This window comes from Chanodichthys erythropterus, chromosome 6 (genome assembly GCF_024489055.1).
Source record: "Chanodichthys erythropterus isolate Z2021 chromosome 6, ASM2448905v1, whole genome shotgun sequence".
Taxonomy (NCBI): domain Eukaryota; kingdom Metazoa; phylum Chordata; class Actinopteri; order Cypriniformes; family Xenocyprididae; genus Chanodichthys; species Chanodichthys erythropterus.
In genome coordinates this window covers 10,419,010-10,435,471 of record NC_090226.1, presented here as the reverse complement: position 1 = coordinate 10,435,471, position 16,462 = coordinate 10,419,010, and the positions used below count along the sequence as shown (strand labels likewise).

Sequence of the window (16,462 nt, the reverse complement as noted above, 5' to 3'; positions counted from 1 at the left end):
AGTTATAATAAGTTAACTAAAGACTGTGCTCTTTGTACCTGGATAGGGTTTGCCAGCCTCCCTGAAAACTCTCCTGTATAACGTCTTTTGTCGGACAGAGGGAGGCTGGGCAGAGAAAGACTGGGCAGCTGAAAACTGGGCAACTTGTTTTTGTTAAGCCTCTTTATACGTTTCAGGATGTGTTGTTTGCAAATGTTTAAAAAGGTTGCTTGTATTGTTGCAGTGTGTGACTCTCTTATCACAAATATTGCATCGGGCAATACTTTTTTCAGCTGTTGAGAAGTAGCACCACACCACGCTACGTTTTCTGCTCTCTGCCATCATGCCATTTTTCGTGAGACATTGCGTGCCGTGTTGTGACCATAGGTTGTGACTGTGGCACACTGCACTGTGCGCAGCCTCAGACCGATCGGTGTGTAACGTCATACCACCGCGTCCGCGAGAGCTTTTCCTTTATATATATATATATATATATATATATATATATATATATATATATATATATATATATATATATATATATATATATATATATATATCATACATACACCGTCATATGCTGTGTGACCCAAGCACATTATATTTATTAGTAAATAACGTTATCTCTTCAGTTTTGTTTGAGTTTGTGTTACAACTGTTAGCTGAAGCTGAAGTTATCATAACCTTGATGTCTTAAACTAACATTAATAATTCAAATTCAAAATGTTATTTGCTTTTAATTTATGTCATTATGTCCTTTTTGAGCAATCTTCTTATACATATATTAGACTAATATGTCAAGTCTGACTAGGAAAAGCAATTATTATAACAGCAAACTCAAAATTGGAGTAAAAATGAACAAACTAGGCTATAAATACTTTGTAGTGTAGGCTTGGATTATTATATTATTATATAGCCTAGTGTTTATTTACAGATAGACAGTCAAAAAGATAAATTAATCAATACTTTATTTATAACAGGGCTTTATTTATTTATAATAACACACCACAGATCCTCAAGAAACAGTAACAAAAACAGTGACAGAAATGTCAGAAATAGCGTATGGGTCTGTCACATGATTAAGGAACGACTCAAAACCCAAAAGACTCATAAAAAGAACTAATCAATTCTCTTTCCGGCTCAGAATGCATTGGCTTAGTGTATGGGTCTGTCACGTGTTTAAGGAACGACTCAAAAACCCGAAAGACTCATGAGATGAACTAATCAATGCTCTTACTGGCTCAGAATACGTTGGTTTAGCATGGGACTGCCTGTCACGTCATTAAGGAATGACTTAAACCCGAAGACTTGTCAGACAAGAGGTGAGGTGAGCTTATCAGCTTGTCATAAACTGAAGACCCAGGTAATGAATTAATCATTTCTGAATCTTATAGCATTGTAGTTTTGTATTGTTTGTAGTGGGATCAGCGTTTGCATAAGTAGTAGATGTGTTGGGGAAGTAACACGTAACATTTTAATTACATTTTGCTAAAATGAACGAAATGACTCGAAAAAAGATTTGTTCATTTTGTTGAACGAGACTCAAAAGTCTGAGTCAGTAAAATGATCCGAACTTCTCATCACTATACTGCAGCATCGATGTGCACATCCCTAAATCACAGTGCTGCTGCAATCAATCAGGTTAATTTATCTCAGAGATTGAGCTCTAAATTAGTTCAATTATTCACACAAATAATGATTACGTGAAAACATAACCAACACCACCTGATCATCTTTTCTGTTTGCTTGACTAGCTGTTACAACAGCCCAAACAAAATCTAATATTAATTAAAGCTGCAAGCAGCGATGAAAGGGCCCTCGCACACGGGCTCACCGCCACCTGTTGGCCTTAGGAAAACAGTGAACGGTGGGCAACATGCATGTAAGCGAGTGAATACAGGAGAATTATGCCAAAGTCATTTCGAAATGCCACACTTCCTGTGGCCAACAGGTGGCGCTTTGACCGTCACTGAATATTGCCATGTTGATGACTTCAGGCAAGGACTATCATCGAACATGTGAAGTTTGAAACAGATCGGACATTGTATGCCTGAGTTACAACAACTTCCTGTTTCTTTCGTGGCGTTATTTGCATACATTAGCACTCAGCCAAGTGTTGCATATTTAATGTGTTTCTAGCATGTTTGGTACTTCGTGGCATAATGAAACGTGAATCTGGTAGTGAATTACAGTGTAAAGCATGCCATTTCCTGTTGCCAGCAGGTGGCGCTATGGCTAACTGAATATTGTCATATAGGTGTCTTTAAGCCAGGACTCTTATCACACATGTGAAGTTTGGAGCAGATCGGATATTGTATGCTTGAGTTACAACAGCTTCATCATTCATGGCGAAACATCAGAATTTGTCAGTCCACCACGGACACGCCCTTCAGTGAAAACTCTAGATCTTTGATATTTAACATCTCCAAGGCCTTAAGATTAGACTGGCCATATATGATGTGCTTCTGCTTTAATCTCTATGAGGAGTTAATCACAGTGTAAAACATGTAATTTCCTGTTGCCCCCAGGTGGCGCTATGACTGTAACTGAATATTGTCATATAGATGTCTTCAGGTCAGGACTCTAATAAAACATGTGAAGTTTGGGTCAGATCAGACATTGTATGCCCGAGTTACAACAACTTCCTGTTTCATGGCGAAACATCGAACTTTGCCAGGCCGCCATGGACATGCCTTTCAGCGAAAACTCTAGATCTTTGCAATTTAAGGTCTCAAAGGCCTTTAGATTAGACTGACCAAATATGATGTTGATCTGATTAAAGCTCTAGGAGGAGTTCATTAAAGTACAACGTCTGGAAATGGCAAAAACTGCACAAATTTTGCAAAGAAAATTCAAAATATCTCACTTCTAGTTGGTTTTCAGATTTCACTCCAAGAGACTTTTTTGTAGATATTAGGCTGTTAGATGTGTGTACCAAATTTCATACCTGTACGTGAAACGTAGTGTCAGGGGCACTTCGTTGAATTTTTTTAGGTGGCGCTATCGAGCCATTTTGCCACACTTAATTCTGAAACCCACATCAGATGTAAATTTTCACCACTTCTGACGCATCTGCAAAGTTTCATGAGTTTTCAAGTATGTTTCGGCCCTCAAAAAAAGTGATTCACCTTACATGGCGAAACATCAGACTTTGTCGGTCACCACGGACACACCCTTCAACGAAAACTCAAGATCTTTGCAATTTAACATCTCAAAGGCCTTAAGATTAGACTGGCCATATATGATGTTCATCTGGTTTAATCTCTATGAGGAGTTAATCACAGTGTAAAACATGTCATTTCCTGTTGCCCCCAGGTGGCGCTATGACTGTAACTGAATATTGTCATATAGATGTCTTCAGGTCAGGACTCTAATAAAACATGTGAAGTTTGGGGCAGATCAGACATTGTATGCCCGAGTTACAACAACTTCCTGTTTCATGGCGAAACATCGAACTTTGCCAGTCCGCCACGGACATGCCTTTCAGCGAAAACTCTAGATCTTTGCAATTTAAGGTCTCAAAGGCCTTTAAATTAGACTGACCAAATATGATGTTGATCTGATTAAAGCTCTAGGAGGAGTTTGTTAAAGTACAACATGTGGAAATGGTAAAAACTGCCAAAATTTTGTAGAGAAAATTCAAAATATCTCACTTCCTGTTGGGTTTACAAACTTTGCACCCAGGGGCTTTTTTGTAGGTATTGGGCTGTTACATCTGTCTACCGAATTTCATAACTGTACGTGAAACGTAGCACGAAGGGCGCTTAATTGAAGTTTTGTAGGTGGTGCTGTCGAGCCATTTTGCCACACCTAATTGTGAAACCCATATCAGATGTAAATTTTCACCACTTCTGATGCGTGTGCAAAGTTTCATGAGTTTTCGAGAACATTTAGGCCCTCAAAAATGCAATTCATTTTGGAGAAGAAGAATAATTGGCACTGAGCAATTCCAATAGGACCCTCACACCATCAGTGCTCAGGCCCTAAATAGTCAAGGGTCAAGAGCTCAACTAAAACAAACCCTCATCTCCACGATGGTGGCTTAAAAATTGTGATTTTCTCCTTTGGTGATTCTGCTTGTTATCATCAGGTGTCTTCAATAATGGTCAATCATCACTCAATTTATCACTTAATTATCTCATTAACTCTGACACATGCTTCAATGGTACTTTAACTCAGTAGTGCACAAACACATGAACACTAAGCAGTGTTAGACTGGGCATACTATTAGATAAATCTTACCTATTTCATTTACATATGACTTACAAATATGAATCACATTAAGTTTATTAGTTTGTTTATGTAAAAACTATGTAATCCAAATGGATGGAAATTTTATATGTAATTCAATTACATAAAACTTATGTTTAGCCTGATTTTTTTTTTGAGTGTAATATAACCCTCAAAATGGATCTTTACAAGGCGTTCGTCATGCATGTGTGCATGGATTGGATCATATGAGTATAGAATTTATTTGGATGTTTACATTTGATTCTGAATGAGTTTGATAGTATGCTCCGTGGCTAAAGCTAACATTACACACTGTTGGAGAGAGTTATAAAGAATGAAGTTGTGTTTATGAATTATACAGAGTGCAAGTGTTTAAAAATGAAAATAATGATGGCTCTTGTCTCCGTGAATACAGTAAGAAACGATGGTAACTTTAACCACATTTAACAGTACATTAGCAACATGCTAATGAAACATTTAGAAAGACAATTCACAAATATCACTAAAAATATCATGATATCATGGATCATGTCAGTTATTATTGCTCCATCTGCCATTTTTCGCTGTTGTTCTTGCTTGCTTACCTAGTCTGATGATTCTGCTGTGCTCATCCAGACGTTAATACTGGCTGCCCTTGTGTAATGCCTTGATCATGGGCTGGCATATGCAAATATTGGGGGTGTACACCCGACTGTTACGTAACAGTCTGTGTTATGTTGAGATTTGCGTGTGCTTCGGAGGTCTTTTAAACAAATGAGATTTATATAAGAAGGAAGAAACAATGGAGTTTGAAACTCAGTGTATGTCTTTTCTATGTACTGAACTCTTGTTATTCAACTATGCCAATATAAATTCAGTATTTAATTCTAGGGCACCTTTAAATTTAATGTGCTATAATAGTAAGCTATGGCGCAACCTTACAGTATTTTATCAATGTCGTCATTATTTTTCCAGTAACAAGTTAGCTCTGCAGTGAATTCTTTCAGATGTGTGGGAGTGACTGAAACTAGAAATTTACCAGTGCTATAAGTACTGGTACACTCCTGACTGCAGAGGAGACATGACTTGGGATGGATTATTATTTGATATACTTGCTTGAATGTGTCTTAGGCCAAGTTCACACTGATTTTCACTTGCTGACAAATTTTGCAAAATCGCTGACAAATGCTGGGAATCAGAGGCAAATAGGTGCTCATTCATGTGAGTGACAATCATATAGTGTGCGGATCTAAAAGAATCAATGATGCATCACCAATGCCCGTGAGACATTTGGCATGCTAAATATCTGGACATGTCTTCAATTAAAAATCCTGCTGTGTGAAATGTGTTGTGACTGTAAATTACATCGGCGATGACCTACAACCAATGAGGGAGCAAGATACAGGGCAGCGGGAAGTTCGGGGTTGAGTTATTGAGCAGGGGCCGTATGTATTAAGCCGCTCAGAGTAAACTTTTAGTCTTAACTGCATCAAAATTCTAAGAATGATGTAATTTTACTCTTATTCCTAGACTTAGGAAACTTTATGAATCATACTTATTCTTAAGTGTTAAGACTAGGTCTTAGCTCCTAAATTATTTAGGAGAGGTCTCCTAACCTAGTTAGGAGTAACTAGATGGCAGCAAAGAAGAGGAGACACATGCTTTCCAATGAAGATATTATGTATTGGAATTATATGATGACATGGAGTTGATAAAACAATATGAACTTAATTGACAATTCTTTTTGTAACTGACCTTACAAGAAATGTAATAACTTTAAATAAATTTAATAAATATTACTTAAACAATAATTAATAATGCATTTTAATACATTTAATGACTTTGAATAAACTTTTTATAACTTTAATTGTAATTACTTCTCCCACTCTTCAAGTCAGTGCTCTGACTGTAGAAATGAAATAGTAATTACCTTTGTTGATAACTGGAAAAATTCAGCAGTGCACCGGTGATGACTTGGACCCATCAGTTCACAGTAAGCAGGCTCTTAAATAGTACTATTGCTAAACTTACCACACTAAACATAGTGGCCAAAACTGATGTGCAAAGTTTTTTTTCTTTTTTTTTAAATGACCCTACAATTTCTACATAGATTTTATCCTAAAAGTGTACGCACGCACAAAAGCTAGATTTTGCGTGAGCACAGAAGTTTTCACATTTATAAAACCAAGCATACGCCAGAACATGCGCAAATTCCTTTTATAAAACCCAGTCAGCAGAAGATTGTGCATACATCTCCTCCCCGAAATAACCATATATGGAGCCTACTATGCATAAAAATGCTATAGTGTAAGTAAGGGAGCCTGACCGACACCAGACATGTTTTTTAGAAACCCTATTCATGTAAATTCTGATAAGGCCATTGTGTCCAAGGCCTTCTGTCCCTTACAGTGGACCACAAACACAGTTTCTCCAGCAAACCCACTTCATGTTACACCACACACAATGGCACTCTTGTGATCAGACCTTGGAACAAACTCACAAAGCGTTGTTTCTGCATTCATCACTGAGGAATGCCTGGCTATTTGTTAGATCACAAGTCAAAAGGTCAGTGGTATGTGATGTGAGAAATGGTGGATCCAAGCACTGATGGAGAGAAAGGATTGTGCTGATAACAACAGAACTTGCGAACATAGTTGGTCAACAATGCTTTTGGGAAGTGTACCGCTGAGCTGTGTAGAGCTGTGTCTTGATGTCCAAGACAGCAGATATAGGGAAATATGTTCATTTCACATTTTCCTTGAAATATAATCAGGCAATATAATGAATATTACTAATATATGCATATTGCTTTCAGAAATTCTTATTTAGCAAGAATACACAGCTAATAATGGCTATAAATAGTTTGCAGATGCTGTTACAGCATAACTAGCCAAACCTTCACCCGCTGGTCTCAACACCAGTATGATGAAGGTTTGCATGGAGGAATCCTATTTTTTTGTCTCTAAAAGAAGTCCCATAGAAAAAAGAGATAAAAAATAACAAAAAGAGTATTAACAGATTAATTAATTAACCAACCAGAATGACTTTATGTCTATCAGATGTCTACAGAAGTTCTTATTGAGAATTAACAGTGTCTCAGATGTTGTTTTATTGTTTCATTCAGCCCAACTAAAGTGAACACTAATCTCCATCATGGTAACACCAAACGAAACAATAAAACAGCATCTAAATCTCTGTTAATTTTCAAGAAGAACTTCTGTAGACATATGCGACTGTGTTTTTAAGACACATTTGTTGTAGCAAAAAAAGGCAAGAAAGAAATGTGATCAAGTTATGTTCTGACAACAACATAGCATAATTCTCTGATTTCATTGAGTTTCTTAACAAAAGGGTTACATTAATACACCTTAGTTTTGAAGCAGTGTTTGAGCAACCAGTTATAAAAGACTTTTAATCTTGTTCTCGCACGCACATACGCAAAAATCAGAGACATCAAGAATCAGCATATGAATCTCAACAATGGTGACAATCAACAAAATAGATAAATAGATTAGCTATAAACATCACAAAACAAGTCACTAAAAGTCAACACAAAAACAACAGCAACAACAAAAGCAAATAGTACGAATTAACAACTCAGTGGAATGATTTAATCATGCTGCAATGCATGCTGGGAGTCATGAATGAGTCAGTAGCTGCGTCTCATTTCGGAGGCTGCGTCCTCCGGAGGTCGCATTTGAAGGCTGCATACATCATCAAGGATGTCTTGTTTAAGAAATGTAACCGTAAGTAAATTGACTTTTGGCTTCATGGCTTGTCACCATTATTGATTGTCAACATATGCTGATTCTTGATGTCTGTATGTGTCTGAATGAGTACAAACTCTTTTAAAAATGGTTCATATTATCTGATTGTGATGAAACTGATGTATATCATGCTGTAGAATCACAGAAACATCACCCATATAATTATAGATTAGAAAGAGGTCAGTGAATCAGGCCATTAGATCAGTAATAAACAGCCAAAGTTATCTGATCACATTTTTTTGTACTTTTTTTGCTTTAACAAATATACCTTGAACGTATAGTTATAGCAGACAAAGAAAAATAATGTTGAAAAGGGTCAAGAGCCCAACCAAAGCCAACACTGACCACCACAATGGTAACATTAAATAAAACAAAAAAACATCAATATCTAAACCTCAATGAGAACTTCTGTAGATGTTTGACAAAAATAAAGTCAGTCTGGTTAGTACCCACATAGAAGGCGACGTTCACTAAAAGTTCTCTAAAGGTGATGAAAATTCCGAACCTTTACAGAACATTCGGAACGTTCCTTAAACTTCCTCTTTTGGTAATGAAAGTGCTGCAGTTCAAGATTCAATATACGACTTTAGAGGGACATTCCAATTTGATTAATTTTACGGTCACATAAGAACAAAGAGGACATTTGGGACATTAACAGAACATTCCCCGATGGTCCTCTGTTGGTCATTTAATAACGTTCCCGATATGAGTTTAGGGGGACGTTCTATTTTGGTTATTTTATGGTCGTGTGAGAACATTACAAAAAGGACATTTGGGAAGTTAACAGAATGTCCTATAGTAATAGTCCCCTAAACATTCCCAGAATGTTCCCTGAAGGTCCACCAAATAACGTCCCCCAAACCTTAAAAGAACTCCACATCGTGACCGTCTCTGAACGTTCTGGAAACATTACCAGGTGACATGTTAGATGTTGATGTTTTAAAGAAAATAAGTTTGAAGTCACCTTTATGGAGGTGAGCGTTTGCTTTAAATGTGCTCTTGATTCTTGGTATTTTAACATTAGATTTTCTTTGGTTGTTTTAACTGTGTTTTCAAAACACACTTGTTATAACAAAGATTGCAAGAGAAAATCTGATCAGATGAATTTGCTTATATAATAATGGTGATTTCATTGTCATAGAGTATTCTGAGTCGCTGTTTTAAGTCTAAACTCTGTGTGTTAACTGTTAGTTTTTTGTTTTACAAGTTTTTTACAGACAGAGTTTTAATCAGTGTCTTTAAGCATATGAAATTCAACAATGGTGACAATAAAAAAAAAAAAAAATTGTGACCTTAGGAGGTTGTTTTGTGATGTTCAGAGGTAATTTGTTTATCCTTAACACCAGTGGGGATGTTCTGAGAATGTTCCGGGAACGTACATTTTCTAGCGGGGTAATAAGTGAAGCTGGTAACGCTGTTTGTGGAGTTGTTAAATCAGATCTTGAAACTTTTCATTTATTCTTTCACCTTTAGTTTATTTCGTCCAAGGCAGTGGCAGAAGTCAGCTGTAGCTCTTTTGTTTCTCCGCCCTTCACTGATTCTGCTTGTTAACAGCAGGTGTTCATCAGTGTAATTCACTGTCTCAAGTAGACTTTATTAGTAAACTAATGTAAGGAATAGCGAATGAGGGTATAGGGTGTGATGAGTGCCAACTTTGAGCGCTGCTAATTCACATTATACTGCTGTAGGCCACTTTCTCGAAAAAAAAAACATATCACCAAGAATGCAGTGTGTCATATGGTATATTACTGTTTATTTAAGCTACATTAAATATCTGTAAAACAACAGGTATTTTATTGTATAATGACAAACCATTACCTGTCAAATTAAATTTATTTGAACAGTGTATGTACATTTCAGATAAAAGCTCCCTTGCTCTTCATGTATCTCTCCAATCTTCGAAAAGACATTACAAAATATTGAATTTAACAGTTTTAAACTAAAATATATATTTTAATTTCATTTGTAACAATAACATATCAATAAAAGTATAATTTAGGCAAAATTATTCAATCTAAAACTGGAATCCTCTTAAAATCCAGAATATAATGCTGGCTTTTACATAGCTAAATATTATTTAGGCCTACAAGGCAGGACCCTGCAGCATCAATACTATGGGCCTAGAGGTCCTTAAGAATTTTGAAAGAAATCAGCCACTAGTTGGCGCTAACAAGTTTTACGGCTTTGTAATCACGGGTGTTTCACGCATACACACAATATTCATATAATTTGATAGATCTCCTCATGCTGAACAACTTTGTCTCAAGAACCACTGATGTCAATCAAATCATTCATTAAATATTCACGATTATGTAAAAAAATATACTTTTGCTAACTAGTCCTAGGTTTTTTTGCCCAATCGGAACCAAACCAGTACAGTACAATTCTCTGCACTCTCTAGATCAATAACTCTGCCTAATTTTCCTAGCTTCAACTACAGTAAGTGACAGATGAATTTTTAACACTATAAAACAAAATGTACTGTATCATATTGAATACATGAATTTCCAAGACCTCCACATCAACTTGATCAATAACTTTCTGAAAAATCTGCAATCTAACACCCTGGTGTCATTCCCAATTTGCTGACATCTTCTGACAGCAACATAACATAACAGAAGATATATGTTATTTCACATTTATTATTGTTTTTCCCTGCAGTCTGCAACCCATTTTTGAACCATTTGACAATTACTGGTTCATGTTATATATGGAAGTGGAAGTGTATCAGTACAAGGAGGAGACTTCCTTTTCCACTTCTTATCAGTGTCCCAAGTGTCCATCTCATGAAATAGCTGGAGTTATTGCAAGACAGCTCAGAGATATGCCGTCTGTGATTCATACAGTTTGATGATGTCATCTTTGCCCACAGGGTATTAAACTGGCACATGTGCTCAGGATGAATGAACACACTGCAACATTTTAAAATGTGTCAAATTTTAAGAGACAAAAGTTATTTACAATAACACCAGTGCATTTGACTTAATGGCAGGGTCCATGGAAACAGCACCTTAACCTTCTATTTAAACAGTGGGCTGGCTGTGTACACACCTCTACATGTCCTCTATTGTCACAAACGCACATACTCTAAATGTGCCAGCTCAGCAATGGCTGATTCTGCAGACCACAGACATGCAAGGATGCATTATTCATCCTTGGGGTTGTCTGTAATGTACTTTTCCAAATTAACATGTTAAACTTGGCACGAAATGTAAATTAACCCTGTCTATTTTCTAAATAAATGTTATAGATCTTGCTGTGAACAATTTATCCATGCATGTGTTTCAATAATAAAAAATAAAAAAAATGTTTGACCTTATCCTTTTTTCTCATTCTTTAAAATAAAATGCAGTCAACATGTGTAAATCACTGAAGCAAGGAATTCCATTAGCCACCTGGTAAAATAGCGATGCATGCTAAAACACAGTATAGCCACAAAACTCACAACAAAAAGAGTCATGTAACAGGTTATTGTTCATTCAGATTGTTCAATCATATCTTCAAACATTCAAAGAATGATGTGGTTTGGTGTGCACAGATTCAAAAGATCCGTTCAATTCTGTCTTTATGTCTATTGAAACAATCACATAAAAAGCACAAGCTCCTCTTTCACCTGCTAAACATATAGTGTTTCGTTTCCCTCAAGCTGTTGTGTAATGTGTTCTCAAAAAGAGGACCTTTCACTTTCAGAAGACTTTTCGAGTTTCTCACACACCTCAGGATGTCAGGCAGGAACCTTCAAATTTTCGCTAACATGTGGATGGAGCTCCCTCCACCCAATATCCAGTATGACATCCGCTAGGAGGCCCCTGCAATCGTACACAGACCCCAAAAGCCCAGCTGTGTCCCTTTGGATTGGAGAGACCACTGAGAGGGTGCATTTGTGCTGCAGTTCTCTCACGGACATGCATGGACTGCTAACAACGCTGAACTGTCAGAGAAAGGGAGGGAAATGGAACACTGCCCATTTTTTAAACCATCTAATTTTGGAAATGCAAAGGGAAGTCATTGAAAGTTGAATGGCTGCTAGATTCAGATTAGGAGTTCCAGGATTTTGAGGCTCTTCTGTACTAAACAATGTGTGTGATTATGGATCTTACGTTGAAATTCCACTCTTATTTCTCTCTAAATCAGATATGTGGTTGTATGACAGGTCCTGGATTGCGTTTACCACCTCATGGTTCCATCTGTGTTAGAAATTCTGCTGGTTACAACTGGGTTAAGGGGATAGTTCACCCTAAAAAAAAGAAAATTGCATCATTTACTCACTCTTGTGTCGTTCCAAACCTATAAGACTTTTATTCCTCTGTCAAACACAGAAAAGTAGATACTTTTTCAGCACTCAACCCAACTGACTTCCACTGTATAGACTTCCACTGTTCCTGAAAAAGTCATACTGTAAAAAAGGACTTTTAAACGTTGTAAATAAAACAAAGATTATTGGAGTATGTTTTACAAGAAAATACTCTTTCATTTTTTCTACTTTAAAACGTCATGTTTATTGTGATACTTGTCATTTCTTTGTAATTGTTTGTGAAACTTTCTAGCAATTTCGGAGTGAAAATTGTTTTTCAGGCAGGTTTTGAAACGGTGAGTAAATGATGACAGAATTTTTCATTTTGGGGGGTTAACTATTGCTTTAACTGTCTGTGAGGGGGTCTCTTTGGGTTTAATGAGTTTTGTAAGACCCCTCTGTTCCCCAGCGAGCCACTGAAATGAGGAAGAGTGCACACCCTCCTCTTCTGTCTTCTGTTCTCCTACCCCCACTCTACAGAAAAGACCCCTTTTCATGGTACCCATGCATTGTTGTATGAAAGGGGAGCAAACTTAGAGTGTTAGTGTATGAGAGAAAATGTGAGAATGATAGACCAATAAATAGCACAACTCACCTTTTTGTCCTCAGTAGTACTTCCACAGGAAAGCTTCAGCACCTCCCAAGAGGGACTTTAATCCCAACAACCTCCCATGCACTTCCTGCTATGAAATCAGCTGCCTCCTTGAACACATCCTCATCCTCTGTTTATCCGCTGCTGTCGGACCGAGGCCTCTGAGAGGGCGGCAAATACCGTTGTTTACTTTCCCACAGGCAGCAAGTTCCAGACTAACTGCTTCACTCCTCCTTGCTCTCGTAGGCTGAATGAGCCCCCCTCTTCCCCCGGCCCCTGTCACTCCCTTCTTTTCTTTCGCTCCTTCCCTCCCCTGCTGTTGGACAGTTAGGCTTTTCAGAACAAGCATAATAGCTGTTAAGCTCCACCAATGGCTAAGCTGCTGGCAGACTTGTGGTCCAATTAAAGTCAGGTTAGATGACCAAGGGGGAGGGTCTAAAAGGGAAAAACATAGAAGGACAAGCCTGGAGAAGGAGGGAGGGAGAGAGAGAAAGACAGAAAGAGATACAGGGATTACAGTATCTCCAAGCTGGCCAAAAGCGGAATAAATAGTATTAGCTAAGTTGGTGATCAATCAGTATTCTGCAATAATGGCATTAAAAGCATATCACTGTAATTTATATTTGTATAAATTAAATATTTGGAAAATGGTTTATATATGCATGTGCCATGCAGACGACTTCACAGAGATTCTTCAATGTCACCTATTTCAACATGCGATGCTGAGGTTTAGGTATTTCCACTAAAAGAATAACTAAAAAAGCATCACACTTGTGGTTCGATTAAAATTGATGTATATTTAGAAGAACAGTGGACAGAAAGTGTCGTGAATTATATATGTGTTCTTAAACATTATGAAATCTGAGAACCACGACTCGAAATCCGACCACAGGCGACGCTTTTAGTCTTGTTCGACTTGAAGCAGCGCTGTACAGACTGATCGGTGTATGACATTAAAGTATCGCAAGAGTGATCAGAGAACTACGGAGTCCCGCACATGATATGCAAGAAAAAAATAATAAATCATATGCACGATTTACTAATTTGTCCCCTCAATTTACTAAATCGTGCGCACATTTTTACATTTCATGTACTTTGAACATTACATAATCTTACACAATACAGTACTTTAAATGTGGTAACATTTAACTATATTTTAATGAATTAGCTACTTAGGGGACATTTTCCCAATGCTGAATTCATTTGTTTTCAAGGCCATTAAAATAAATAAAATGTAACAACATCATTAATGAAGACACATTTCATTTCAAAAGTCCAACAGTTTGTATGTAAAACTCAGCAAAATTCAACAAAATGAACATGTTTTTTTTTATAATTTTTTATTAATTTATGGACCAGCAACCAAACTGACCCTCTACACACATACAAATAACACATTATGTTCCATTTTCTGATGAACTGCTCATTATTCAAGTTATTTTCTGGTTCCAGGCCAGTGCACACTTCAAGATCTACCTTTATCATAAAGCCTTTGCAGCAAAGAAACGAGTCCTCACAACCTACCCACTGAGCAAATTACGTCCAGAAGACGTCTTTTTGAGGTCTTGTCTCAGGTTGAAAAGACGTCCATTGAGGGGCCAGAATGAAAGTTTTTATGACGTCTTTTTTTGACGTCTTCTGGACATCCGATATAGATGAACACGCAGAATCACCAAAGGAGAAAAATCACAATTTTTAAGCCACCATTGTGGAGATGAGTGTTTGTTTTAGTTGGGCTCTTGACCCTTGCCTGACTAATATTAGAGCTTGTTTGAGCAGTTAACTGAGTCATAACAGCCAGACAAGTAAAGAGAAATCATCAGGTGTTGATTATGTTTTCACATGGTCATTATTTTACCTGAATCACTCATTTAGAGCCCAATCTCTGAGTTAATTTTATATTATTGTTATTATTTATATTATATGAGTATATTATATATACAGCAGAACCATGATTCTACAGCAGAAGCTCAGCTTTATCAATATAATATAAATCTCTATAATATAAATTCTCTTAGGCACACACAGACATCAAGAATCAGCCTGTGAATCTCAATGACGGTGACAAGCAACATATTCTGATCAACAGATCAACTCTGAACATTAAAAAACAAGCTACTAAAAAGTCACATAAACAGAACAAAATAAAATATGAGAATAAATGAAATTACTGAAACAATTAAGCTCATAATTTATTCATGCAGCAATGCATGATGGGAGCCATGGATGAATTTTGATTGGTGGCTCCCAGAATGCACTGCAACATGCTTTTTTATGGTCACCACTGTTGAGATTCACAGGCTGATTCTTGATGTCTGTGTGTGCCTTAAATGAATAGTTTTTTCTTGTTCAACACACCTTTTCTGAAATCATTTGAATCATATTGTAAAAGCTGATTTTGTGCTGTAAAATCACAGTTCCACTGTAATCAACAATGTAAATCTATCTCAGAGATTGGGCTCTAAATGAGTTCAATGATTCAGGTCAAATAATGGTTATGTGAAACCATAACCAACACCTGATCATTTCACTTTCCATGTCTGGCTGTTATGACTCAGATAACTGCCCAAACAAACTCTGATAGTAATAAGGCAAGGGTCAAGAGCCCAACTAAAACAAACACTCATCTCCACGATGGTGGCTTAAAAATTTTGATTTGGTGATTCTGTGTGTTCGTCTATATCGATTGTCCAGAAAACGTCAAAAAAAGACGTCATAAAAACTTTCATTCTGGCCCCTCAATGAACGTCTTTTCAACCTGAGACAAGACCTCAAAAAGACGTCTTCTGGACGTAATTTGCTCAGTTAAGGCAAGGCAACTACAGGTCTGGGCAGCGTTTCCCAAAAGCATCGTAAGCCTAAGTTGATCGTAGCTCCATTGGTTTCAATGGAGCTACGATCAACTTAAGCTTACGATGCTTTTGGGAAACGCTGCCCTGGACTTGTGCCATTGCTCAGTGGCCAGCAGCTAGTCATGCTATAATTCCATGGTTCAGCCTAGTGATGTGCAACTAGCACAGGCAAGATACCAACCTGTGGACCTGCTCAGCCTCCTAACAATCTTCTCAAACCAGCAGCCAGCAAGCTGTCTCACAATCTGTGGACCATTCCAGTGGCCTGCCATCAGTACAAGCCAGCTACCAGTCTGTGGACCACTCCAGCATCCAACACCCAGCCCAATACAGCTCACAGCCAGTGGCCTGCAGTCAGCACAGGCCTCTTACCAGTCTGTGTTCAGGCCCAGTGGCAAAAAAGGACAAGCCAGCTACCAGTCTGTCTCCCAGCCCAGCAGTCTGCAGTCAGCATAAGCCAGCTACCAGTCTGTAGCCCAGCAAAGCATCCAACAATCAGCCCAAGCCAGCTTGCAGTCTGTGTCCAGGCCCACTGTGCCATTGCCCAGTGACCAGCAACTAGTGCAGTCAGGCTATGATTCCATGGTTCAGCCTAGCGGTGCGCAACTACAATGTAAAAAATTGCTGTAAAAAAGGCCAAATTTCTACAGTAACATGCTGTTTTCCATCAAAACAATAATATACTGTAGAAAACAATGCATTCTGGGTAATATGTGACATTTTTGAGAAGGTAGCCTACAGGAATATACTATGGCTGCGTTCCAGTTCA

At 37.6% G+C, this 16,462-nt stretch overlaps 1 protein-coding gene across 4 annotated transcripts in view; it reads right to left on the bottom strand.

The window, feature by feature from the left end:
* Window positions 1-13,023, bottom strand: part of arhgef10la (Rho guanine nucleotide exchange factor (GEF) 10-like a) — a 162,592-nt gene extending 149,569 nt beyond the window's left edge. For all 4 annotated transcript variants that reach the window (XM_067388019.1, XM_067388020.1, XM_067388021.1 and 1 more), the window contains exon 1: window positions 12,845-13,023. The gene's annotated coding sequence lies outside the window, so the exon portion shown is untranslated. The remainder of the gene's footprint in view (window positions 1-12,844) is intronic.
* Between the last annotated feature and the right edge of the window lie 3,439 nt (window positions 13,024-16,462).